Source organism: Miscanthus floridulus, chromosome 6, assembly GCF_019320115.1.
Source record: "Miscanthus floridulus cultivar M001 chromosome 6, ASM1932011v1, whole genome shotgun sequence".
Lineage (NCBI taxonomy): Eukaryota > Viridiplantae > Streptophyta > Magnoliopsida > Poales > Poaceae > Miscanthus > Miscanthus floridulus.
In genome coordinates this window covers 53760478-53786778 of record NC_089585.1, presented here as the reverse complement: position 1 = coordinate 53786778, position 26301 = coordinate 53760478, and positions in this window count along the sequence as shown.

The following is a 26301-nucleotide window of genomic DNA, read 5'->3' as shown; positions in this document are numbered from 1 at the left end:
CCAACAAGAAAACCAATATCACAATGTCTTTGAAACTTCCCTAGGTGTTGTCGCTTCTTGTAGATGTAGCATTTACAACCAAACACCCTAAAGAAGGAGACGTCTGGCTTCTTCCCATTGAGCAACTCATAAGGTGTCTTGCCAAGGAACTTTTGAAGAAATAGGCAGTTGGATGCATAGCATGCGGTGTTGATTGCTTCCGCCCATAGAGCTTCAGGGGTGTTGTACTCATCAAGCATTGTTCTTGCAAGAGTGATCAATGTCCAGTTCTTCCTCTCAACTACACCATTTTGTTGAGGAGTATATGCTGTAGAGACTTCATGTTTGATTCCAACTTCATCACAATAAGCTTCTATATTTGTGTTGTCAAACTCTTTTCCATTGTCACTTCTTATCTTCTTGAGCTTCACTTCAAATTCATTTTGTGCTCTCTTGGCAAACTTCTTGAAGCAAGATGCAACTTCGGATTTGTCATGAAGGAAGAATACACATGTATACCTTGAATAATCATCAACAATTACAAGACAATAAAGATTTCCTCCCAAACTCTTGTATGTTGTTGGTCCAAATAAATCCATGTGAAGGAGTTCTAGCACTCTTGCAGTTGACATGAAAGCTTTTGTTGGATGGGTATTTGCAACTTGCTTGCCGGCTTGACATGCACTACAAAGTTTGTCCATCTCAAACTTCACATCCTTCAACCCTCTCACCAAATCATTCTTTATAAGCTTCTTGAGTGAGCTCATCCCAACATGAGCAAGTCTTCTATGCCTAGCCACCCAAGTGTTGTTTTGGTGAATAGGCATGTCTTCAAGTTTGCATCTTCGGAGGTAAAGTCCACTAGATATAGGTTGTTGTATCTAAATCCTTTGAATATCACATGATCATCATCCTTCTTGGATACAACAACCTCCTTCTCAGTAAACAAGCATTGAAAGCCAAGATCACACAATTGTCCAATGGATAGCAAGTTGAAACTCAATGAAGCAACATATAGCACATTGGAGATGGAATTATGATCATTTGATATTGCCACTTTGCCCAATCCTTTGATCTTGCCTTTGAGTTATCTCCAAATGTGATTCTTTCTTGCCCATCTACTTCTTCATCAAGTGAGGTGAACATACAAGGATCACTGGTCATATGTTATATGCAACCACTATCAATAACCCAATAACTTCCACCGGTCTTGTAGTTCACCTACACACAAGAGATCAAGCTTTAGGAACCCAAACTTGTTGAGGGCCCTTCACCTTCTCAACAAGTGACTTTGCAACCCAAATTTTCTTAGGCCTATTCTTATTTAGAGGTCCTAAGAACATCACTTTCATCTTTCCACTAGAATCCTTTCTAAGCATGTAGTGAGCATTGAAGGCAAAGGGTCTAGCATGCTTGGGCAAGGGTTGTGGTGGTGGAGTTTGGCACTCATGAGCAAAGTGGCCTTCTTGTCCACACTCAAAGCATCTCTTTGGCTTTGGCTTTGGCTTTGATTGTTGTTGTTGAGCTTGAGCCTTCTTCTCTTTGTTTGCCATGTACCCAATGCCACTTCTATCCATCTTCATGATGGTGTTCATTAAAAGCTCACTTTGAAGATACTTGCCTCTAGTGAACTTGCTCTATCCAATCTTGAGATGCTCTTTTTCCAACTTGAGCTTCTTGTTCTTTTCCTTGAGTGCATCACTACTTTTATCTTCCTTGAGTGCAACATTGTTTCTCTCTTCCTTGAGTTTCTTGTTTTCTTCTTTTAGCTTCTCATTCTCAAGAATCAAGTCACCATCATGATCAAGAGTTTCTAGCACAATGGTGTTGTTGATTTTGAACTCTTCAAACTCTTTCTTTAGCTTTTCATTGTCACGCTTGAGCTTGACATACTCATCATAGTCATTGCACTCAACCACTTGCTTGCCTTTGCCACTAAATCCTTGATCAATGCTCTCATCAATTAAATCATCACATGATGTAGCTATATCAATCTTAACAACATCATTAGTAGCATCATGTGGCTGATTGGGTAAAAATTCTTGAGCAATAACAAGATTGTCATGATTAATCTTGAGAGTAGTATATTCATCTTTTAGCTTGTTATGGCTAGTGATGAGCTCTTTGTGCACCCACTCAAGTTTATCATGTTTATCTTTAAGCTCTTTCTTAGAAGATTTGAGCTCCTTGAGTTTGGATGACATAGCATCATTTGCTTCTCTAAGCTCAACACTAGCCTTTTCGGCTATCTCACATTTAGCTAAAAGAGAATCATTCTTAATCTCAAGCTTTTCATTTTTAGCTCTAGTCTTTATAATGATCTTAGTGTATTTCTTTAGCAATTTAGCAAGATCATCATAAGTAGGTGACTCATATTCATCATCATCGCTATCACTATCACTATCATCATTATGAGCAGATCATCACCACTACTATCATCATCTTGTGATACCTTTCGTTCACCTTTGGCCATAAGGCATAGCTGTGTAGAGGATGATGGCGGTGGTGGGGGTGAAGATGATGAGTCAATAGCAATGGCGACCACTTTCTCGTTGTCACTATCATCATCGGATGATCCACTAGATGAATCAATGTCCGTGAGCCAATCACTGACGATGTAAGCCTTTCCACTCTTCTTCTTCTTGTGGAAGTCCTTCTTGCCATCTCTCTTCTTGTATGGCTTGTTATTTTTCTTCTCATCTTCATCTTCATTGCTTGAGTCATCTTTCTTGCCCTTGTTCTTGTTCTTGAACTTGTCTTTCTTGGGCTTTGTGCATTGGTGAGCTAGATGACCAAGTTCTCCACAATTGTAGCAATCTATCTCAGAGATTGGCTTCCTTCTAGAGCTTGTGAAGAACTTCTTCTTCTTGCCATCAAACTTGATGCCACTCTTGTTGAGCTTCTTTAGCATCTTGGCGGTCTTCTTCACCATGAGAGCAAGACTTTCATCATCAACTTCATCATCACTTGAGCTCTCATACTCAAGTCTTGCGTTGCCCTTCTCTTGGCTAGCTTTGAATGCTAAGTCCTTATCTTTCTTCTTGGTAGAGGATGAGCCATCTTGTGGAGTGATGTGCATGTACATCTCATGAGCATTGATCTTCCCCAAGATTTGTGTTGGTGTAGCGGTGGAAAGATCACCTTGATGTAGCACGGTCACAATATGCCCATATTTGTCAATGGGGAGGACACTCAAGATCTTTCTTACAACATCAGATGGTTGCATTTGAATGAGTCCAAGCCCATTGACTTCCTCTACAAGAACATTCAAACGTGAATACATTTCATTAGCACATTCTTTAGGAAGCATTTCAAAAGTGTTGAGCTTTTTCATGACAACGTGATAGCGTTCCTCACGCTCACTCTTAGTTCCCTCATGGAGCACACAAACGTCCGACCATAGTGCATGGGCGTCTTTGTGGTTCCTCACCCGATTGAACACATCTTTGCAAAGGCCTCTAAAGATGGTGTTTCGAGCCTTTGCATTCCACTTCTCATAATTCACCTCATCGCCTTGTAGGTTAGTAGCATCCCAAGGTTTTGGGAAGCCTTGTGAGGCAGCTCTACTTATACCAACATCTAGAGCCTCTAGATACGCCTCCATGCAAATTTTCCAATAAGGAAAGTCATCTCCCTCAAAGATAGGAGGAGGTCCATCCCCGTGAGACATCTTGCTCTAGGCGGTTAAGCCTAAAAACGTGAGCATGAGGCTCCGATACCAATTGAAAGGATCAAGATGCCCAAGAGGGGGGTGAATTGGGCTAATTCTAAATTTCTTCGCAATAATTAAGTCCTATGTTTAGCCCAATTAACCCCTTGTGCCTAGAAAGTGTTTCTAATTATTCTACCACACAAAAGACTTGCAACCTAAGTTCCAATCCTACTCTAGCATGGCAATTCTATGAATGTAAAGACATGAATTGAATTGCACAAAGTAAATGCTCAAAGTAAATGCTTAAGGTAAATAGAGAGGAAGGAACATGACGATGTTTTGCAGAGGTATCAGAGAGTTGCCACTCCCCACTAGTCCTCGTTGGAGCACCCACGCAAGGGTGTAGCTCCCCATTGATTCGCGCAAGGATCAAGTGCTCTCTACGGGTTGATTCTTCGACACTCCGACCGCTCACAACATGAGTTGGGTCACCCACAAGCTCCACCGGGTGATCACCAAGCTCCCAATCACCACCAAGCTATCTAGGTGATGGCGATCACCAAGAGTAACAAGCATGAACTCTCACTTGACCATGACAAGCCTAATGAGAAGGTGGATGCACACTTTGCTACTCTTGATCTTCACTAATGAGGGCTCTCTTTGGGATTCTCAAATCTCAATCACCTCACTAGGACCTTGCTCTTCTTGGCACTCTCTAAGGTGTTTCTTAGCTGTTGGAATGAGCAAAAGTACCCCCACACACGAGTGGAGGTTGTATTTATAACACCGGCTGAAAAACGAACCGTTATGTGACTCTATGGGGTGATCGGACACTCCAGTCATGTTGACTAGACGCTCCGGTCAGTATACCCTGAACTCCAGTGTTTATAGTGTGACCGGACGCTGCCTAGCATCTGGTCCGCACTGACTGGACGTGTCCAGTTGTGATTTTCCCTCTCTGGAACCTTACTAGAGTCAACCGGACACTGGCCCTTAGCGTCCGGTACCATGACCTCACAGCATCCAGTCAAACTAGACGCAATCACCTTAGTCAAATGAACTGACTGGACCCTGAGCCTAGCGTCCAGTCAGTATTTGACCCTCCATTCACTTTCAACTCTCGAACATATGTGAATGAAGTTTGCTCCATTGGATCATAGGGCTGTTGTGGAGCTACCTAGTGCTAGTTTTAACAAGTGTGCACCACACCTAACTCACTAGACTCATCCTAGGTCAAGCTACCCATTCATACCCCCCTTAATAGTACGGCCAAAGGAAAAACAAAGTCCTAAACTACTCTAAGTGTCTCTCCAACTCCAATCGACACTTAGAACTAGTCCATCCTTAACCTTATCGTCCATCCTTTGAAAACTAAAATGATTTCCATTATAGGGGCATGATAACCTTGATTGCCCATTCGATCTCCATTGTCATGACTTAACTCAATTGTTTCTGCAAAACACACGTTAGTCACAGTAATCATGTATTGTCATTAATCACCAAAACCCAATTAGGGGCCTAGATGCTTTTAGTAAGGATGTGCGGGGATCCATTGGCGTAAGTCCGAGGGCAAACTGATGTCCTAGCATAGTGGATTCCTTGAGAGCGCGGCACTACTCGGGCCTGCGAATTTAGTTCCTAAGTTGTACCAAAGGTGACCTAAGACTACCTTGGCGCAGGTATGTCTGGGTTTGTGTTAGGAATAATTCTCTAGCTGGGTAGCAATCGATTCAAATCGCCGTCTCTCCTAGATAGTGAGAACTTGATTGAGCAGCGGCAACATAGACTAACTTAATGGAAACTTGATGGTTATGATGATGACACTCACATTACTACACCGGCTATGGTTAATATTTTCCGTTACTAAATGATACTCCACAAGTTTGGCATAGGTTAGTTGCTAATCTAGAGATGAATAGCTATAATTAACTTGGTTACCGAATTGTAAAATATATAGCTCAACTAGTGGCTTTTATGCAAAATTTTGTCAAGCGAGCTCCACCTATAAAGCCTTACATACTCTTTGATGTCACTTTATTTTCTGATTTATGATGGATAAGTCTAGTTGGGTACATTCGAGTACTCCGGGTTTATCCCACCATGTTGCAGGTGAAGTTCTCGGCCTGCTAAAGATGGTTGCTAACCACTGGTGGGCTCAGTAACTCTATATTTACTTCTCATCTATATGCTTTTATTAGAGGATGTCACTTATGCTAGCAATGTATTTGGAACTTATATTAATGTAATCATTTGAAAGCTATGTTGTTTTCACTAATTGGTTTTGAAATCCAAACTTGTACTATTATTTGTGAACCCATTTGTAATATTATTTTCACTACAACTCTGTGTATGTGATGTGTATGTGCTTAATCCCACAATCTTGGTTATGATGTTGATTTATTCGAGGTCCTTCATGACACTCGGTGGACTACTGGGTTTATATAAGTGAAAGTATGCGCGCGTCAACGTGCTAAATGGGGACAACCGTACTTGATCTTGTATAAATTGGATGGTTCTATCACAACTGGCATCAGAGCAAGATTAAGCATAATACTGTCATATACATAGTTTTAAAAACAAAGTTTTAGTTTTAAAAAGCCTATTTTGACTAAAACTTTAGCTATAGGCAAATTTGTCAAAACTAATTTGCAACACTATGCTAGCGACATCCTCCTTTATGCCCAATTAAGGACTACTAGGTGGCAATAAGTAAACTAATACTAACTATGGGGGGTTTACTTCTTGCAATTTTTGTTTCGTCGTCCATACGCCAGTGCTATTGTATGGATGCCATTCACTTGAATGGTAATGTATGGATCAATATACCTTTACGCCCAGGTAAGATTGTGAGTGGCATGACCCCAAGATGTGAGCGTATGGTCAAAGGGGAGAGGTAGTTTTGATACTTAAGTATATATATCTTATATATATATGGAAGTATTTAATTGTGGGTTAGCTTTGGTACGGCTATATATGTGCATATTCTATATGTATGTATAGACATATTTACTTTCAGGTAGCTTTGATATGGAAGTATATATATGTGGGTATATATATATGGAAGTATTTAGCTTGCAACCTAGAGCCTAGACTTTCATTTCTACATATATAATTGTGGGGTTGGGCTAAAATGAAATCCTTCTGCTAGTATGCTAACCACGAATGCGTAGATTGAATGTAGCTGCCGACTAACTATATATCAAGAGAGTACGTGTTATGCCACCAACATAGAATGTGATAGCCACCTTAGGCTGGCAATTTTGTGAGGACGAATAGGATGGTCATGCATCATGATTGATGCTTGTGCATAAATATGCTTTCCTCACTTTGTTCTAATACTAAGTAACTTGTGATCGATGTGATGTTACTATCTTCCTTGTGTGAAGCTAGGCAAAATGCCTTGTTCCATGCTGCTTGAATAGCTATGCTTGAAGATAGTGTGTGATTAGCTTTGCCTTGTATGTTTGCTTCCAAAGGAAATAGATGACAAGTTAATAGTTAGTAAAAACTTCACCCTTTTGAAAATCTAAATTGCTAAATGTAAGTAAAACTTGTTTTGTAGAGATATCCACCTACTCAAAAAAAGGAAATAAAAGATAATAGTACCTCACCACCATGTTTTCCCTAATATGTGTAGTGGTGTGGCTGTAGGTGACTACTTTTTATGTATGAGCTTTGTGCTTAGTAATAGTCGCTTAAGCTAATTGGATTAAGTATTTTGACATGCTTGCTTAAGACCATGATATATGTGTGGATGCTCATTATCTAGGTAGTGTCGTAGCTGTCACCCCTTATGTCCTCGGTAAGCATATGAGTTTTGAAGAGCGCTATCCTAGAACACCATCCAAGTTTTGATAATCTCATGGTTGTCATCTCCAATTAAGTTCTCTCTTTGGAGCCTGAGCCTGTACACATGGTTGTTAGCCCTTGAATGTTGCGCTATGAAGACCTATATCCATGCCTTTGCTTGACCTTAAGCCTAAGCTTAGTTCCCTTGAATGCTTGCATGTGTCATGGTTGTCCTGCTCCTGTGTGGGAGGACCTTGCTCAAAAATCCTTGTCGGACTTCATTGCTCCTTCTCCTACAGATGACCTGGTGCAACGCTAATTGCTATCTACCCTAGCTTCAGAACCTTTTCCTCATAGATCATGTTGTTGCTTTATCAATTGAATCCCTAGTCAGTGCATTGGCTCTATCCATCGAATCTTGTTTATTTTGCCTCCAACCCTTTCAAGTCTCTAGATGTTTATCAGTCTTGATCTCATGTTGCTGCTAAGCAAGACTAAATCTCATGTTAATCTTTACCTGGTAATCACCTTGGTGGACACAAGGCGTATATGGAAATTAAGCAAGAGTCCCCTACTTAGTTGTCTTTGGCAATTAGGCTATGTTCTCTTGCGCTGTGTTTTGATCTTTAGATCACCTCCTTGTTGTCTCCTAACCTTGTGACTACCTTTGCTTGCTATTCCTCCTTCGCATGGTGCTTGCTCCTATGCAACCAAATTTGTGCCATGTGGGAATTCTTGTGGGTTGTATGTTTAGTAATGGTACCACGATTAGCAATCTACGGTGCCGTGACAAAACCGAGAGCCCCTGTGGGTGCACACACAAGGTTATGTTTTTTGGCACGCACAGGTATCAAGGTTTCTAGTCATGATCCATTGCAGAACTGCACCGATGTGTTGTTTTCACATGATCTCTTCCTTGGTTATCTCTCCATATCTACTCAGAAGATCCTTATATCAGACCCAAAGTAGTAGAGTTTCCTTCTAAAGTTGCAAAGAGGATAACCTTTGAAGAACAGGTCACTGACATAAACATTAATAGACTACAAGAGATGGTAGACAAGTGACTCTACTTGACTATCCCTGTAATGACGTCGGTCATCTAGTGAGCAACTTATGTCATCCCCGTTGGATCAGAACGGTACACAACATGTAACGTTCAACAAGTTAATAGTCGAGTGACAATGGATGGAGATATTATGTGCTATAATACGTCACTTGGTACTCATGAGCTTACTATCCAAGTTCTCAATCTTTAGGTGCATAAGGATCATGCAGACAAAAACCGACCTTTTTCAGTGTCACCCCTTTTCTGCTGACTTCCATGGTAACTATCTGTTTGCACATCAAATACAATTGTTGCCATCAAAAAAGAAGTTTTGGAGCTTTTAAATGTTGAGAGACAACTAATTAGTTACCAGTAGGAGGGTTAATCTCTAGGTAGGTAATGATTCTTTAGTAGCTCCAAAGGCTAGGTCTCACGGAACAATGCTAAGCAAAGAAACAACAAAGCTGGACATCGATGCCAGTATTGCTTTCTTCTCCAAGCCCTGCATTGTCAAGTCAATTCCATCTTGGACAATCACACAGGTAGTGCAAGATACTGTATCAGCTAAGTAAAGAGCTAGATAAAGCACATCCTTAGTCTCGGTCAGCATCATTATGTATATGGTGCTATCAAAGGATTTGTTTAAGACCCTATTGGAGGAATTACAGAAGGGTAGTTGGAAATGGTCCCTTATCCTATAGGATTGCCCCTCCATGTGAAGTATGCATTGTGCCTTGCAAAAAAAACCCACCAGTCCAATGCTTGTGCATCGTGAACTGGTGCCTACATCAATGGTTGAAGTTGTTCCCTAGGAAGCATATGAGGAAAACCCTAGCCTCTATCCTCAGTGAGAAAGCTACTGCTATCATAAAGAGAATTAGAGAGTGCATAACACACTTCCCAATGTGTAAATCCTAGGAAAAGAATAGCAGGAAATCTATCGAGATTTCATGGCACTAAACCAGTTATCTTTAAGCCAGTGATTAATGGCTCAAACATGGTTGAATTCACACCAAACTTGGTGATCTCATTCCTCGCTTAAGGTACTTCGATGCCTTAAGTTGGTTGGAGGATTGGTTGAGTATTTACATGATTATCATCTTCTAGAGATAAGGTGTGCAACTTTTTAGCTCATTTGGTTAGACTATGAGATCAAGAAAGTGGTGTTAGGAACAAGTTTAAAGAACTAAACATATTGAGTTAATTAGGTTGGATAAAGTAAGTTGTAACTCGAACATGTTTGTTTCATATTTATGTGCCTAGAAGAATCAAGGTAAAGCTTTTTCAAATAATGACCATTTACCTTAGGATATTACCTTCGTCATTGGAGTGTGATGACACCATATGATGAAGGATAGATGTGTAACACCCCAAAATTTGCCTCTTTTGAAAATAGGATTAAAATGATTTAATTCTATATTTTTGTGCTCATGAAATATAGGAAAAAGAATATTTTCATTAATTTAAAATTCATCATAAGGTAGCAACATGTTTGAGCATACATGCCCTTGCATTTGATTTATTTGGTTGAGTGGTTTTGAATCAAGATTCAAAATGGTTTGAATCACTTTGAAGTAAAAGAAAAGAAAGAAAAAGAGAATTAGAAAATAAAAGGATATAAAAGGTTGTAAATTTTATTTTTGGAAAACTTACCAAAATTGCTCACTTTTATTTGAATTGAAAAGTATATTTGAAAACCCTATTCAAACTTGATTTGGTTCATATTTGAATGTGGTTTTGAAATAGGAAAACAAAATAGAAAAATTACGTATTCTTCCTCCCCTTCCTCTGTTTTGGCCGCGGCCCAGTTCTACTCTAGGCGACCCATTCTTTTCTGCGTCTTTTCCCACTCTTCCGCTCTGGCTTGGCCCACTCTTCTGCGTGGCCCAGCTTGCTCCTTCCTAAGCCGGCCCAGCATGCTCTCTCCTTTCTCCCCTGGCACCCGGCCAAGCTCCCTTCCTTCCCTCTTAGCCTAGCAAACTAGGCCGCAGCCCAGTCATCGCGAAGGCCCACACGCTGAGCCATGCACCCGCCTTTCCCTCACACAGTCGCTGCCATCATGGGACCACGCGTCAGCCACATCGTCCACCTTCGGTCGTGTCTCGCCCAAACTCTGTCGCTAGTCGCCTAGGAGTTCACGTCCATCTCATCACTGCCTTGCCTTGCGTGCCACGCCTTCACCCCTGCTAAATAGCAGTCACACCAGCACTGCTTTCCACGAACCCTAGAAGCAAGCGCTGCCACCTAGAACCAAGCTCTAGCACCGCCTACTGCCCTAAGCCACGTCATCACGAGCTTCATGCCGCCTAACCGTGCCCAAGGTCGCCACCATGTCGTCGCAGCTCCCTCCGAACCCTCCATAGAGCTCACCTCGAGCTTCTCTTGCTCCCCATAGTCTTCCTAGACCCTGTGGTGACCAAGAACATCAAAGCCGACTGCCGTCGGTGAGGTCCGGCCATGGCGCCGCTGTACAGGTACTATGCCGATGACCCCCATCTCCCCCTCTCCGCTCTAAGCCATCAGATCAAAGATCAAGGGTCAGGATTAGAACATACCCTTTCGATTGTACTTTTGCATGAAGGCCATTATAATTAACCAGATCTCAACCCGTTGTCCCTAGGTTTCTTTCTAAAGAGCCCCTCCAGTTTTTTGTTTTCAAACTCGTGGTCCAAAGTGTATTTTTAGGATGCACTTTCTTCTTTTGAAAGCGTAGTTTCTTCAGTTTAGATCCAAAATATGTTTTCATCTATTTATAGTTTTACCACTAATCTTGTTTTAGCCATAAAATCTCCATTTTAACTCCGATTTGATCTGTTCAACTTTCATTAGGTTTGTAATTTCATAATCTACATGTTCATACTACTATTAGATACATTTTCAACTTTTAAAATTCATGATTAGATTTAATCTATTATTTTACTAAAGGAAATCTTGTTTAACTCATATCTTCTACGTTTTAGCTCCGTTTTAACCCATTCAAGTTGCGCTAGATTCATTACAACGAGATCTACGCATTAGTAAAAATGTTTATCATGTCCCTATTTCTGGAATTTCATGGTATAAACTCTGATTTGGAATAATGCTTACGCAACTAGATTTTATAAATAAAATATTATTTGTTTTACTTTAGTTTTATAATTCAAATCTAAATTTGACTTAATTCAATTTATATAAGCTTTTATATAGTTAAAACACATGAAGCTTATAGTTTTATACTTTCTCTTATGAGTAGATATTTCGATAGATGTTTCTCTCTAGCCGCAGCTCCGATTAGCGTGCCTCTCACGACTATGTTCATAGCGATGCGTAGAATCATGTTTCAAACTCTTTTACTCATTTTTTCTATGATTGGTGTATTGTACTAATTTAGATCTATTGTTTGCTTTGTGTATGATTACATGGATGCTTGTGTGATGCTTGATGATCATGTCCAGTCGGTGAGTTATACGTGGTGAATCAGGCAGCAGATCTTTGTAGTTTTGGACTTGAAGAAGGATCTAATTTTAAGGCAAGTGTAGCATGGGATCATCCTTGTTGTCCTATACACCGTTAATCATTTAATTCATACTGCATGTGTCTACCATGACTACCACTATGGATTTCCTAGTGCTTTGTTACCTTGTACCTTGTTACCTATGGGGTATTGCATTGGGTAGTATGATGGTAGTGCTCAATCAAAGACCATGATCTTGTAACTTGACTAATGGTATATGCAATAAATATTCAAAGATGTTTTTAGCAATATGGAACTAGGGGGCTAGAGCATTGGGCTATTTTATGGTGCACTAGATTTCTCTCCCTAAGGACTTATCTATAAGTGATCATCCGGGACTTACAGTACAGCTGTGAGGGCTATATGGCTCTGGCTTTAGCTTAGTATGAGGACCTTTTCTAGCTTGTTAGTGGTTACCTTTATGGCGCAAGAGGGGCTCCAATCTATATGATCTCGGCCTACCATGAGGGTGCACTTTGGTTTCTTGGTATTTTGTTAGTCACTCCTTGGAGGGGGGCTCATGCTTATGGATGGGGAAACCTTAGCGGCCCTAACTTGTTAGATGAACCTTTGAAAGGGTTCATAGTGAACCCTGCTGACCTTCCTTGGTAGTGGGTCAAGAGGCTGATCACCTTAGGTGAAAGGGTAAATCATGACTCACAGTGAAAGTGTACAACCTCTGTATAGTGTAAAACTGGTATATCAGCCATGCTCACAGTCATGAGCAGCCTTGGAACATTTACGGAATAGATGATGAACACTAATGATACTGATGATAAAGATGCTTACTAATGATTACTGTTTATGCTATTCATTATTCTTGTTTACCTGATCATGTGTTTATACGGGCTTGTGAATAAACTTGTTGCCACCCAATTGCTGAAAGATGGCTCATTAAAAGCTAATCATAGTTAAACTAGTGTCAACCTTTTGAGCCTCATGAACCCCATATTATATTTGTTGAGTATGACATGTACTTACGCTTGCTTTATTTTTCAATTATTTGGATAAAAATCCTGGATGGGTACCAAATTGCTAGTATAGAGGAGTTAGGCTTGTGCTCAACCAGTTAGTTGTTGCTGTGGAAATGAAGTCTTCACCCGAAGATCGGAGTTATCTTTCTATTGTTTGTTGTCTAAAGTTATATCCTTTATACAAAGTATGTTATATATTGAGCATTGTCTTTTGATATTACCTTTATTTGTAGCTATATGTGAGATTTGACTTCCTGGGCTCACATATGGTGTGTATCTGGTTTTGTCCTTAAAACTGGGTGCTACAAAGTGGTATCAGAGCAATGCTGACTGTAGGACACAAGCTTTATAGAAACTGGTCATTTTAAGGTTTATAAGTTGCTACAAAAATCCTTGCTCTATGAACCTTGATATTTTCTTCTCTACTATATCTCTACCCTTGCTATTCATCTCTACCTTGGTGCTTATTTTGAAGTCTTTGTTCTCATCTCCACTCCTTGATTTGATATGGTTCTAGAACTATTCCTCACCACCTTCTTGCATAATCTAAAGAGGAGTCTTAGGATTGTTACCCCTAATACAATGAGGGCGATAGTATCGCATGTTGAGTCAATGATTGAATTGTGCACCTTTAGTGCTTTGTTGAATTGTAATTATGCTTCTGCTTGTTTTGAATCTTTGTAATGATTGCAATGATCTTGTTGGGTGTTCCCACAATTTCATTTAGCTTATAGGCCAAAGGTATAAGGATTAATGAAATAAATAGTCGGGTTTTGGTTATCTTCTATTTCCTCTATCCTATCTTTTTGGAGCAGCATGTACTCATCGGCTTATATCTCTGCTTTTGGACTACCAAAAATCATGAGAAAATTGTGGACAATAGTAGACTTTGGTATCTTTTTGTGACCATAAGAATTGCCCTCATATCTATTTTGGTTTTGGAATTATGAAAATCACAAGACGATGCAACCATGCTGTTTAAAAGCTGGAGCAGTTTCTGTTGTACACTATTTTTGTCTATCTAAACTATAGAATTTGGAAAAGTGTTCTATAGGGAAGTTGTGGAGAATTTTATAATCTTTCCAATGGTATAAGCTACAGCTTCATTGGATTAACAGAATGAGAGTTACAACTGTTTTACTGCTCTATTGTTTTCCTACTCGCGAGGAATTTCATATTTCTTCTTCTTGCCCATACACAAGAGTATCATTGGGATGTCAGAATGTCTTGATACTAGTTAGATCATCTGGAAGAAGATGCAAGCTATCCTTTTTGTGTCCCCTAGTTGATCTTTTCTTAAGGGAGGTAGCTAAGTTGAAGGATTTGTAAGATGAAGTTTCTTACATTCTGGCGCTTCATTTGGAAGTATTAGTTATCTCTGGGGTTTGGTGTTCTCTTGTCTCAATTGCCATCAATCCTATCTTGTCATCTCTTGAAGCTACAATTAAGGATGTTATGAATGACTGAGTTCTAATTCATACATGTTGAAAACAGATGTTTGCTACCAGGAGAAGTGCTTCACAAGGTGCTGGAAGGAATCCTGCCAATTCTAATCCACCGCCATCTAATTCCCAATCTATAGAGAAAGCTTTGATGACGTAGACTCAGTTAGTACAGATTATTGCTCGAAGTGTGTTGAACAACCCGCATCAAGCACCACCTATTGACAAGCATAGTGAATTTATGAAGGGACACCCACCGACATTCTCTCATACAAGCAGACCACTAGAAGCTGATGATTGGCTTAGAGCTATGGAGCGACAATTGGACATAGCTCAGTGTGATGACCATGAAAAGGTGCTTTATGCTTCCGGTCAACTGCAAGGAATTGCCTAAGATTGGTGGGAGTCATTTGAGTATGGTTGTCCCAACAATGCTCCTACTATCACCTGGCAGGAATTCAAGGATAATTTTAGGTCCTACCATATCCTGTTAGGTGAGGTAGAACTTAAGCAAGAAGAGTTCCTCAGCTTGAAGCAAGGATCTATGTCAATGTGTGAGTATCATAACCAGTTCACTCAATTGTCATGCTATGCTCCAAAAGAGGTGGATAGTGATGCTAAAAAGCAAAAATGCTTTTTGAAAGGACTGAATGATGGTTTGCAACTATAGCTGATGACCGTGGTGTATGCTGACTATCAAACATTGGTGGACAGAGCAATTATAATTGAGAACAAGAGTCGAGAGATGGAAGAGAAGAAGAGAAAGCGTGACCTTCAACGATAGTTAAGAAATACGCATCTTCGTTTCACTACACAACCAGAATATCAGTCACACCCTATGAATCTGCTTGTAAGTAATGACCAAGATCAGTATCATCAACCTAATGATGAAGTGTAGCATTTTAGTTCTCAAGTGCCATGTCTGTCATCTCCCACTATCACCTTGATAACGACAAATATTTCTACTAGTAAGGAAGGTTATGATTGTGGTGAGATTGAACACTATAAGAATGATTATTTTGAGAAGTTTGCTGAGAGTAATCGAAGCCAGAATCAACAACAGCAGGAGTCAGAATAGAACGTTCATAAGGAGCAGGTACAAGGCAATAAGTTAAAGCGAAACTACATTCAAGGCTGGTTGAACAATGTGGATCTGATTACCACTCATGGAGCTAAGGAGGTCATTTATGGTTTGATTGTAGTAAGCTCAGACACTGCTATGGTGTTATTTGACCCTAGTGCATCTCATTTATTCATCTGGAGGGAATATGTGGAAGAACATAAGACAACTATGCTTCTGATGAGGAAATCCCTAATAGTTAACTCGCTAGGAGGAGAAAAGAAGGCAAACTGCTTATGCCCAAAAGTTAGTCTTAACAAAAAAGGGAAGAACTTCGAGGCAAACCTTATAGTCTTAGAGTTAATGGACATTGATGTTATCCTTGGAAATAGATGGTTATCTGCTTGTAAAAGAGTGATTAAGTATGCCCAGCGTTCGATGCTTCTAACCACACTGTCAGGAGAAAGAATTGAGTATAAGGGTATTCAAACTGCACCTGAGGAATATGAGAATGACCTATTAGAAGGTGCATCCTATGAGGATAGTAATGTGGACTGAGTTTTCATATGTTAGTGTAAAGGAGCAAACACCATTGGAGGATCTCAATATGAGAGACGATCATGCTTATGCAGATTAGCCAACCACGATCTTAGAATGGCTCTTAACGAAAGATATAACTTGGAAAAATGAGGATCGAATAAAGGCAGAGTATCCATATCTTTTTTACCACTGTCTTTCGAATCTCGAGGACGAGATTCATCTTAAGGGGGTAGAATCATAACACCCCAAAATTTGTGTCTTTTGAAAATAGGATTAAAATAAATTAATTCTATATTTTTGTGCTCATGAAATATAGGAAAAAGAATATTTTTCATTAATTTAAAATTCATCATAAGATAGCAACATGTTTGAGCATACATGCCCTTGCATTTGATTTGGTTGAGTGGTTTTGAATCAAGATTCGAAAAGGTTTGAATCGCTTTGAAGTAAAAGAAATGAAAGAAAAAGAGAATTAGAAAATAAAAGGATTTAAAAGGTTATAAAATTTATTTTTGGAAAACTTACCAAAATTGCTCACTTTTATTTGAATTGAAAAGTATATTTGAAAACCCTATTCAAACTTGATTTGGTTCATATTTCAATGTGGTTTTGAAATAGGAAAAGAAAATAGAAAAATTATGTATTCTTCCTCTCCTTCCTCGGTTTTGGCCGCAGCCCCGTTCTACACGAGGCGGCCCATTCTTTTCCATGCCATTTCCCGCTCTTCCGCTCTGGCTTGGCCTGCTCTTCCGCGTGGCCCAGCTTGCTCCTTCCCGAGCCGGCCTAGCATGCTCTCTCCTTTCTCCCCTGGTGCTTGGCCCAGCTCCCTTCCTTCCCTCTTGGCCCAGCAAACCAGGCCACAGCCTAGTCACTGCATAGACCCACACGTGGAGCCGTGCACCCGCCTTTCCCTCATGCAGTCACTGCCATCATGGGCCCACACGTCAGTTGCATCTTCCACCTCCGGTCGTGTCCTATCTGAACTCCACCGCCGCCACCTAGGAGTTCGCGTCCATCCCGCCATCGCCTTGCCTTACGTGCCATGCCTTCTCCCCTCTTAAATAGTAGCCGCACCAGCACCGCTTTCCCTAAACCCTAGAAGCCATGAGCTTCATGCCACCTACCCATGCCTAAGGTCACCACCGTGCCATCGTAGCTCCCTCCAAACCCTCCATCGAGCTAGCCTCGAGCTTCTCTTGCTCCCCGTAGTCCTCCTATGCCCTGTGCTGACCTAGGAACATCGAAGCCGATGCCATCGGTGAGGTCCGGCCATGGCGCCACCGTCTAGGTACTATGCTGGCAATCCCCATCTCCCACTCTCCGCTCTCAGCATGTCAGATCCAAGATCAAGGGTCAGGATTAGAACATACCCTTTCGATTGTACTTTTGCATAAAGGCCATTATAATTAACTGGATCTCAACCCGCTATCCTTGGTTTCTTTCTAAAGAGCCCCTCCAGTTTTCTATTTTCAAACCCGTGGTCCAAAGTGTATTTTCAGCATGCGCTTTCTTCTTTTGAAAGCGTAGATTCTTCGGTTTAGATCCAAAATACGTTTTCATCTAGTTACAGTTTTACCACTAATCTAGTTTTAGCCATAAAATCTCTGTTTTAACTCTGATTTGATCCGTTCAACTTGCGTTAGGTTCGTGTCCCTATTTCTAGAATTTCATGGTTTAAACTCTAATTTGGAATAAAGATTATGCAACTGAATTTTATAAATAAAATATGATTTATTTTACTTTAGTTTTATAATTCAAATCTAAATTTGACTTAATTAAATTTATATAAGCTTTTATATAGTTAAAACACATGAAGCTTATAGTTTTATACTTTCTCTTATGAGTAGATCTTTCGATAGCCATTTCTCTCAAACTGTAGCTCCGATTAGCGTGCCTCTCACGACTGTGTTCGTAGCGATGCGTAGAATCGTGTTTCAAACTCTTTTACTTATTTTTTCTACGATTGGTGTACTGTTCTAATTTAGATCTATTGTTTGCTTTGTGTATGATTGTATGGATGCTTTTGTGGTGCTTTATGATCATGTCCAATCGGTGAGTTATACATGGTGAATCAGGCATTAGATCTTTGCAGTTTTGGACTTGAAGAAGGATCTAATTTTAAGGCAAGTATAGCATGGGATCATCCTTGTTGTCCTATACACCTTTAATCATTTAATTCAAACTACATGTGTCTACCTTGACTACCACTAAGGATTTCCTAGTGCTTTGTTACCTTGTACCTTGTTACCTATGGGGTATTGCATTGGGTAGTATGATGGTAGTGCTCAATCAAAGACCATGATCTTATAACTTGACTATTGGTATATGCAATAAACATTAAAAGGTGCTTTTTAGCAACATGGAACTAGGGGGCTAGAGCATTGGACTGTTTTATGGTGCACTAGATTCCTCTCCCTAAGGACTTATCTGTAAGTGATCATCCAGGACTTACAGTACAGCTGTGAGGGCTATATGGCTCTGGCTTTAGCTCAGTATGAGGACCTTTTCTAGCTTGTTAGTGGTTACCTTTATGATGCAAGAGGGGCTCCAATTTGTATGATCTTGGCCTACCAAGAGGGTGCACTTTGGTTTCTTGGTATTTTGTTAGTCACTCCTTGGAGGGGGGGCTCATGCTTATTGATGGGGAAACCTTAGCGGTCCTAACTTGTTAGACGAACCTTTGAAAGGCTTTATAGCGAACCTTGCCAACCTTCCTTGGTAGTGGGTCAAGAGGCTGATCACCTCGGGTGAAAGGGTAAATCACGACTCACAGTGAAAGTGTACAACCTATGCAGAGTGTAAAACTGGTATATCAGCCGTGCTCATGGTCACGAGTGGCCTTGGAACATTTATAGAATAGATAATGAACACTAATGATCCTGATGATAAAGATGCCCACTAATGGTTACTATTTATGCTATTCATTATTCATGTTTACCTGATCATTTGTTTATATGGGCTTGTGAATAAACTTGTTGCCACCCAATTGCTAAAAGATGACTCATAAAAAGCTAATCGCAGTTAAACCAGTGTCAACCTTTTGAGCCTCATGAACCCCATGTTATATTTGTTGAGTACGACATGTACTTACACTTGCTTTATTTTTCAATTATTTGGATAAAAATCCCGAATGGGTACCTGATTGCTAGTCTGGAGGAGTTAGGCTGGTGGTCAACTAGCCAGTTGTCCCTATGGAATTCGAGTCTTCACCCGAAGATCAGAGTTGTCTTTCCACTATTTGTTGTCTAAGGTTATTTCCTTTATACAAAGTATGTTATATATTGAGCATTGTCTTTTGATATTACCTTTATTTGTAGCTATATGTGATATTTGACTTCCTAGGCTCACATATGGTGTGTATCTGATTTTGTCCTTAAAACCGGATGCTACAAGATGACTCATGATGGTCCTTCCCTTTTGCTTGAAGTTTTCCTTGTTTGGCTAGCCCATCTTGAGTTGTTCATCATGAGCTTCTTGTGTCCTAGATTGCTCCTTTTCTTTCTCATTCTTTTGTCATGCCATCTTTTTGGTCTTTGATCTTTCCATCTTGGTCCTTGTTGCCAATGTGCGAGCTGGTCCTTTTGAAGATAATGGAAGCAAGCGTATTCTATCTAATACGAGGTGGGTTGCATCATGCTTCTCATCAGCATCCTAGCTTGAGTCTTAGGAAGACTGAATGCTATGTTGTCTTTGATGTTGCTCATAGCTTGTCGATTTGTTCGTCCACTTCCTCAGCTTGATTCAACTCTGATATGAATTCATCCCTTGACTTAGCTAGATTGGATTTGAGAGTTTTCTACAGGGGTTAGTCTAACAAAATATCCATCATCTACTAAACCATACTATCGTCTCAAAAATCAACCTAGACACCATGTCTAATTTGATTTAGGAAGGCATTTTAACCTAAGAACCATGCTTAATTTAAAAGGCTTTGGAAGTAAAATCAGCACATCTTTTGGTTCAAGAATCAAACTAGACACCGTATCTAATTTAATTTAGGAAAACTATTTAAACTAAGCATCATGTCTAATTTAAAAGGTGTATGAACATACTCCAAACCTTAAGCATACTATAGCAAACAAAGGTAGTATGAAAGCATTATAGAGATTTACTCAAATGGAGATGAAAAAACATGATTGATATTTAGCAAATTGAGCATGGCTTAAAGGTAGAGATAACCAAAATAATTTAGCAACATGACAAGAGATGTTTTTAGAGAAGTCTATTCCCCAGCATGAATTTTGCAAGGCACGATCAAGTTTGGAGGGATGTGATTCAATGTTGCATAATGATTGGTTGGACATACCTAGCGTTGTCATCCCTCATTCTTTTTGCTTAAAACCTAGAATGGTTAGTGACAAAAATACCCATGCAAGGACCAAACGGCCGAAACCTAGGAGCCGCACCTCTACCAAGTCTTGATTCAACCGAATGGATTCATGGTAGAATCATGTCTTACCTCTAGCCAGTTCTACGGCTTTCTCTTTCGTCGACAAAGAGAAGATTTTCTCCTTACTGCTGGCAGCGTCAGTGACCTTATTCTCCAAGGGTTTCCACAACGAAACAGACTTATGTCGCTTCGAGCCATCGTCGCAAATAGCGCGCGGCGTCGACTCCGCAGTTGTGCTTTTTCGACACCCGGGTGAATGTTAGGTGATCGATGACTGATAGGTCATCATTAAAAGCGTTCACAGCGGCAGCCGAAACCTTAGGAGGGGCCATAGGGTCCTGGCCTAGAGGCGAGTGGTCCTAAAACAGAGTAAAGGAAAACAATGAAACACGAGAGCAGTTAGAGAAAATCCAAGAAACCATCATTCAAAAAAACACAGTCGTTACTCCATACCCAACTCACCCTATCACTAGAACTAGTCTCCCTGGTAAATTCGCCAAGATGGAAAGAAACCTTTCGACTTTTCCTTTCCATAGGTTTGGCTAGCTCGCGCCCAATCTGCACATCAGGGGGCTCGTGGGCTTTATGTTTACTAGCAGCCTTGCCAGCGCGTTTCAACCGGTGACTAGACCCTGAAGCATGTGTACCAGCATCTTTCACAACTTTCTCTTCTAGAATAGGATAGTCCTCATATGCCACTCCCATTAAATAAAAGATGCGGTTCAGCCTCCTTTTCGATCCAAGGCTGGCTCTCTTAGCTTCTTGTTCCTCACCAAGATAAGCGCCACAAATCTTTTTGGCTTGGCTTTTGACATAAGCGACGAAAGACTCATCAGTCTTATATCCTCTTGGCTTTTGGCATGCCATAATCAAACCCTTGTAGCTGTTCAAATCAGCAAAGCTATCAAACTTTGTGTAAACACAGAGCGGACTCCGGACAAGAGCTATCCATTCCTCGACTAGATCCCTACTGATCTGCCTTTGTGAGGTGAGGACAAAAGCTTCTCCGCTTCTCACTTCATTCGGTCGAGACATTGAAAACGAAGGCATACAGACACCCGAAAGTGGGGTTAGCTTTGAAACCAATGGCTAATCCTTTTCCTTCCTCTTCGCCTCAGCTTCCTCGACTTTTGAGTTCCTGCAAACACGGTGATAGAACCAAAACTGAGCCCATTATGGGCATTTGTTCTGAAAGGTTGGCATGAGCCCTCTGCCATCCTCTAGTTTCTTCAAAACAAAGATGTAGGCCCTGAAATCTGAATATACCTCTTCATCTATATCCGGGTTCCAAAACTTGTTTTGGCGATACTGAATCTTGTAAAAATGAGCAAAAGTGTCCACCAGCAGCTCGGAACCAATCATCTTCATGACCATGGCAGAAACACTCAGGCGGGCAATAGCGTTGGGAGTCAACTGATGAAGTTGCATCCCAAACCGATCAAGTACACCCGAAACAAATGTCTCCAAACGAAAGTGTAGGCCAGCGACAAAGAAGTCGCAAAAGACAACAGCCTCATAGGGTTTTGGCTGAGGCACTATCTCATTACTAGGAGGGCAAAACAGGGGATGACCCAAGATATATGGCTCTAGGTAGCCCTTGTTCACATATTCTTGTATCAGCTTATGATTCACACGAGATCAGCCCAATATAAAATTATTCCCAACTGGCGCTGGAGCTGGAGTGCTACTAACAGATTCAGTGATAGACACTTGTGCTGAATCAGTCGACGCTTGTGGTTCCTCTTCTGCAATCGGCAAGACATTTTCAGCGTCACCCGGAACCACATCCTGAGGTTCACTAGGTTTTCGACAAGAAGAGCTAGAGTTGCCAGTGCTAGTCGAAACTGACGAATTAGAAGAACTACTAGCTGCCCTATCAGTAGCCTTTTGGCTTGAACTCCTGAGCTGCTCTCATTTTTGCTAGATGAGCCGGAGGGCGAAGCAACCCCTACCGTGTCAGCCATCGAAAGAGATGGTGAAAACTCAAAACGAAATGAAAGCATGGAAATAAAGAAAAAGTAATAGCAAATAATGAACAGTAAAGACAATGACAAAAGCAAAAGCAAAAGAAAAAAGGTCTCACCTTATGAACGAGGTGGAAGCGAAGTCTCACAACAAGGCACGAAACGATCAGCCGAAAGCTCAGTTGCTTTCGAGTAGGAGCGTCGAAGACAGAGCAAAGGAAGCGCAACTCAAGCTAGTGCATAAGTGGGGCTTATACAGTCGGCCAACTGAAGGCCAAGAGGCTCGGCACAAAAATCGAGAGGCACGCTAACTAGCCGTTACCCTACGCGTCGTGTCGATTCACGTTCCAAGCAATAGAAAAAATAATAAAATATAAAAATAATAAGCAGATGCCACATCAATTTTAATAAAATAATATTTCATACAGCAGCAATAATAAAATAATAAAAATTAAATTAAAAATAAAAACATAGTTAGTTCACCGCTTTGCACCTTAGCGGAAGGCGTCGATCATCGAAACATCAGGCAAGAATGCGGCGCCCCCTCTCGACGTGGGTGGCGAAAGGAGTCACCAAGGGGCTACTATTGGGGAGGCCTTAGGGTCTAGGCCCCCTCACCTTTGTACCAATCGGCCAAATGTTTCGCGTAGGAAGCGAAAGGCCATATGGTGAAACAGACGGCGAATGCCAAGCGTTGATTCCTTCAGATCTGTGCCCAGAGGGCGCTGAAGGTTTTGGCCAACGTGCCGCTGTAAGGATCATATTGGCAATCAGTGAAATGTATGGTGATAGGCTCCAATAATCTTCAACCAACATTTAGGGATTAGGGTACAAAGACCTTCCGCCCTTGGTTTCGCAAAACCCGTTCCAGAAGGTGAGATGGCAAAACCCGTGGCAAAAGATGTCGGCAGTTCTCTTCTACACACTGTTGTTAGTAGGGTCAATAGAAACCTTTCAACAGGTCCATAGCTAATCGATGCAGGGGTGACTTGGTTATTTGTAGGTTTTTGTCATTCTCGTCGCCCTGCCAGATGGGCCAAGCGGTCGGCTTCCATGGGCCCACTTGAGGGAGCTGACTTCCGAGGGAGGTAGGATGGTGATTGGACCAGAGGGTGCCCCCAAGAGGAGGAATATACCCGGGCATCGTAGTAGTTAGAAGGGTACTTTGGTCCTTATAAAAGATATGGTCATGTACAAATAGCCTCCAGAGTAAGCTTTGTAAAGGAGGAGAAAAACGACTGTTCCCGTGATCAATACATAAACTTCTTTTCGTCCTACTTTTGTTCCTTCCATTCGGAATCATTGCGCTTTCGGTAGCAATAGCGGCACCCTAGTGTTCAAAGGCTAAGGCCTCGAACAACAGACATTCCACTACCTTCTCTCTCCTTAGATCTAAGAAATCAATAAAATAATCATTGCGGTGTCCTATAACAAATAATCATGATTTCATAATGTACTTACTAATTTTTGTTTTTAGCGGCGCTATCTAGCCAATTCCACCCTTGTCTAGTGTCACATAACAAAATGCCGCTTAACTATATCATATCAACGCATAAATAGTATGAAAATATTTATGTGCTTTGTAACGGGAGAAAAAATCTATCAAGATTGTATTTTAAATTTGATACGAACATACTTGGATATTGTTGCATTATTGCCATCATTAAATTATATTATGAGTGTCATGATCATCATAAAATAAATTATAGTTTTTAAATTTTATATAAAAGGTAAAATATAATCTTTTCCATGAATATTTGATAGTCCTTTTTCTCCCATTGCAATGCACCGATACATTTGCTATAATATCAAAAACAAATAATTAGTCACTAGTCATGGAGAGAAAACTTTTAAATAGATTTATTATACCTTGTTCTTTGTGGATATGGATAAATATTGGATATTTCATATTTTTGTCAAATATGGACCTAGAATTGAAAAGGGAAAAATACTAAAAAACAAATTCAGATACAAACAATAATATCCACATTAGAAATTAATATGAATACATATATCTATATTACAAGTTTTATCGTCTATGAAAGTTGGGTGGTAATTCAGATATCCACTTCTATTTTCCATCGCTGCCACTGAGTGCTGTGAGGCCACCACTAGCCAGCAGGAGCTAGTTGGCTAGTTCCTTGGTTGGTCCTAGTTGGCTACTGTTGGAGGTCGAGCCACCTCCAAAGGACACCGTTCACCACCTTTCTCCAGTATAGTGAATCCACCAATGACACCGACAACAAGACTGTGGCAGAACCACCTAATCTAATGCCTCTCCAGAGTACTTGTCTTCCATAGACACTAAGTACTCAAGAGAGTACACTAAACTACACAGTTCCGTCGAGCACACACCAGGGGAGAACTCGAAAATCCATATTTTTCCATCAGGATCATAAATGAGAGAATAAAGCTTACAACATTCTTATGTTATTTCTTACATCACTTTATTACAGTCGTACAATATTACCTCAATTGATTATAACAACAGAATATAATAATATTATCAGAGTTATAGAGGAAACAAAGATTAATTTAATGACATGGTGGAGCATTAACATAGTGGACATTTTTATACAAGAGATGCTAGCAGATTTTACATCTTTTCTTATAAAAGCCTTTAGTGAGGGTTGTAAATAAATACTATGGTCGTAGCGGGGAAGGAATCCACTCTGAGCCCACCAGAAGGTTTTCCCACACAAGAGTCAGCTCTAAGTATCCTCCAATCCCCTACAATAGGGAGAATAAAACCCTGAGTACTCGATTGTACTCAGCAAGACTTACTAGATATGAGGAAAATAAAAGACTCCAAGGATATATGAGGCTTATTTGGCTTGTGGCTTATTGCATCTGCAGGAAGCATTACTAAACGTGCATCCTTATAGTCAATTTTATTAGCAGTCATTATTAGTTCATTAACTAACCATTCTATGTAAGCACCTCTACTACTTTCAAGCAGGTGGTGAGCAATCAGAATCATTTTACCATCTTTCATATTTCAGTTATCACTATGGTGCTAGACCATAGCCAAGTTGATACCGTCTCACAAAAATGGCGATTTGTGAATCAATGTATCCTAGCTGGGTACCCCAAAACACAAGCCACGTTTGTACCCCAAGCACAAACAAGACCAACCCATTCCAATCCTCTCAAGGGGTCTAGGTTCCCATCCAAACATGGACTCTAAGCCCCCACACCTGAGACCTAGTCTCAGTATGGTGCTTAGACCTCCACCTTTCCCCGCCTCCAATCAGTCAGTCCGAAAAGAGCTGGAACCCATGACAAGAGCGAAACAAACCTTCCCGCTCCCATAAGCAAGTATGTGCTCAGGATAATAAGTCTATGACCCGACTACCATCCATAGCAACGGACGGTCCTCAATCGACATAGGCAGAACAAGTGCAATCCGAGCCTCGCTCGAATGCCTAACCAAGTCCTAGATCTAAAGTACCATTCCACCTAGTCTCCAATTATCATTCATATATATTCCATGTGATAGTAATGTAATAACAACAATAACATCTCTCCTATCTCTCACGAGTGATAGGTAATCACTCGACTTCTACCTGGGTCCTATAGCATAGCAATCGACACGATCCTAACATAGTAGTAGCACTCATAGGATAAGGATATATATATATATATGCAAGTGGGTTTCATTCAACTCCTTAAAACTTAATGCACAAGCATAAAATAAAGTGTAGAATGATAGGGGTTATGCACTAGGGCTTGCCTGGGTAAGATATAACCAAAAGTTAGCATTCCATCATGGTGACACGATCATCGTGGCACCATCTTTTTCGCTACTTCTGTCGACTCCATGATCCATCGTTGTTCCTATTATGATATTTGTGGATGCAACATAGAGACATAATTAATCAACGGTAACCACAACTCTTAAATATATGATTACACTCCGCAAGCTATGAGCTAGATTTAATGACTAACGTACTGGTCTACGTATCCACTGTTG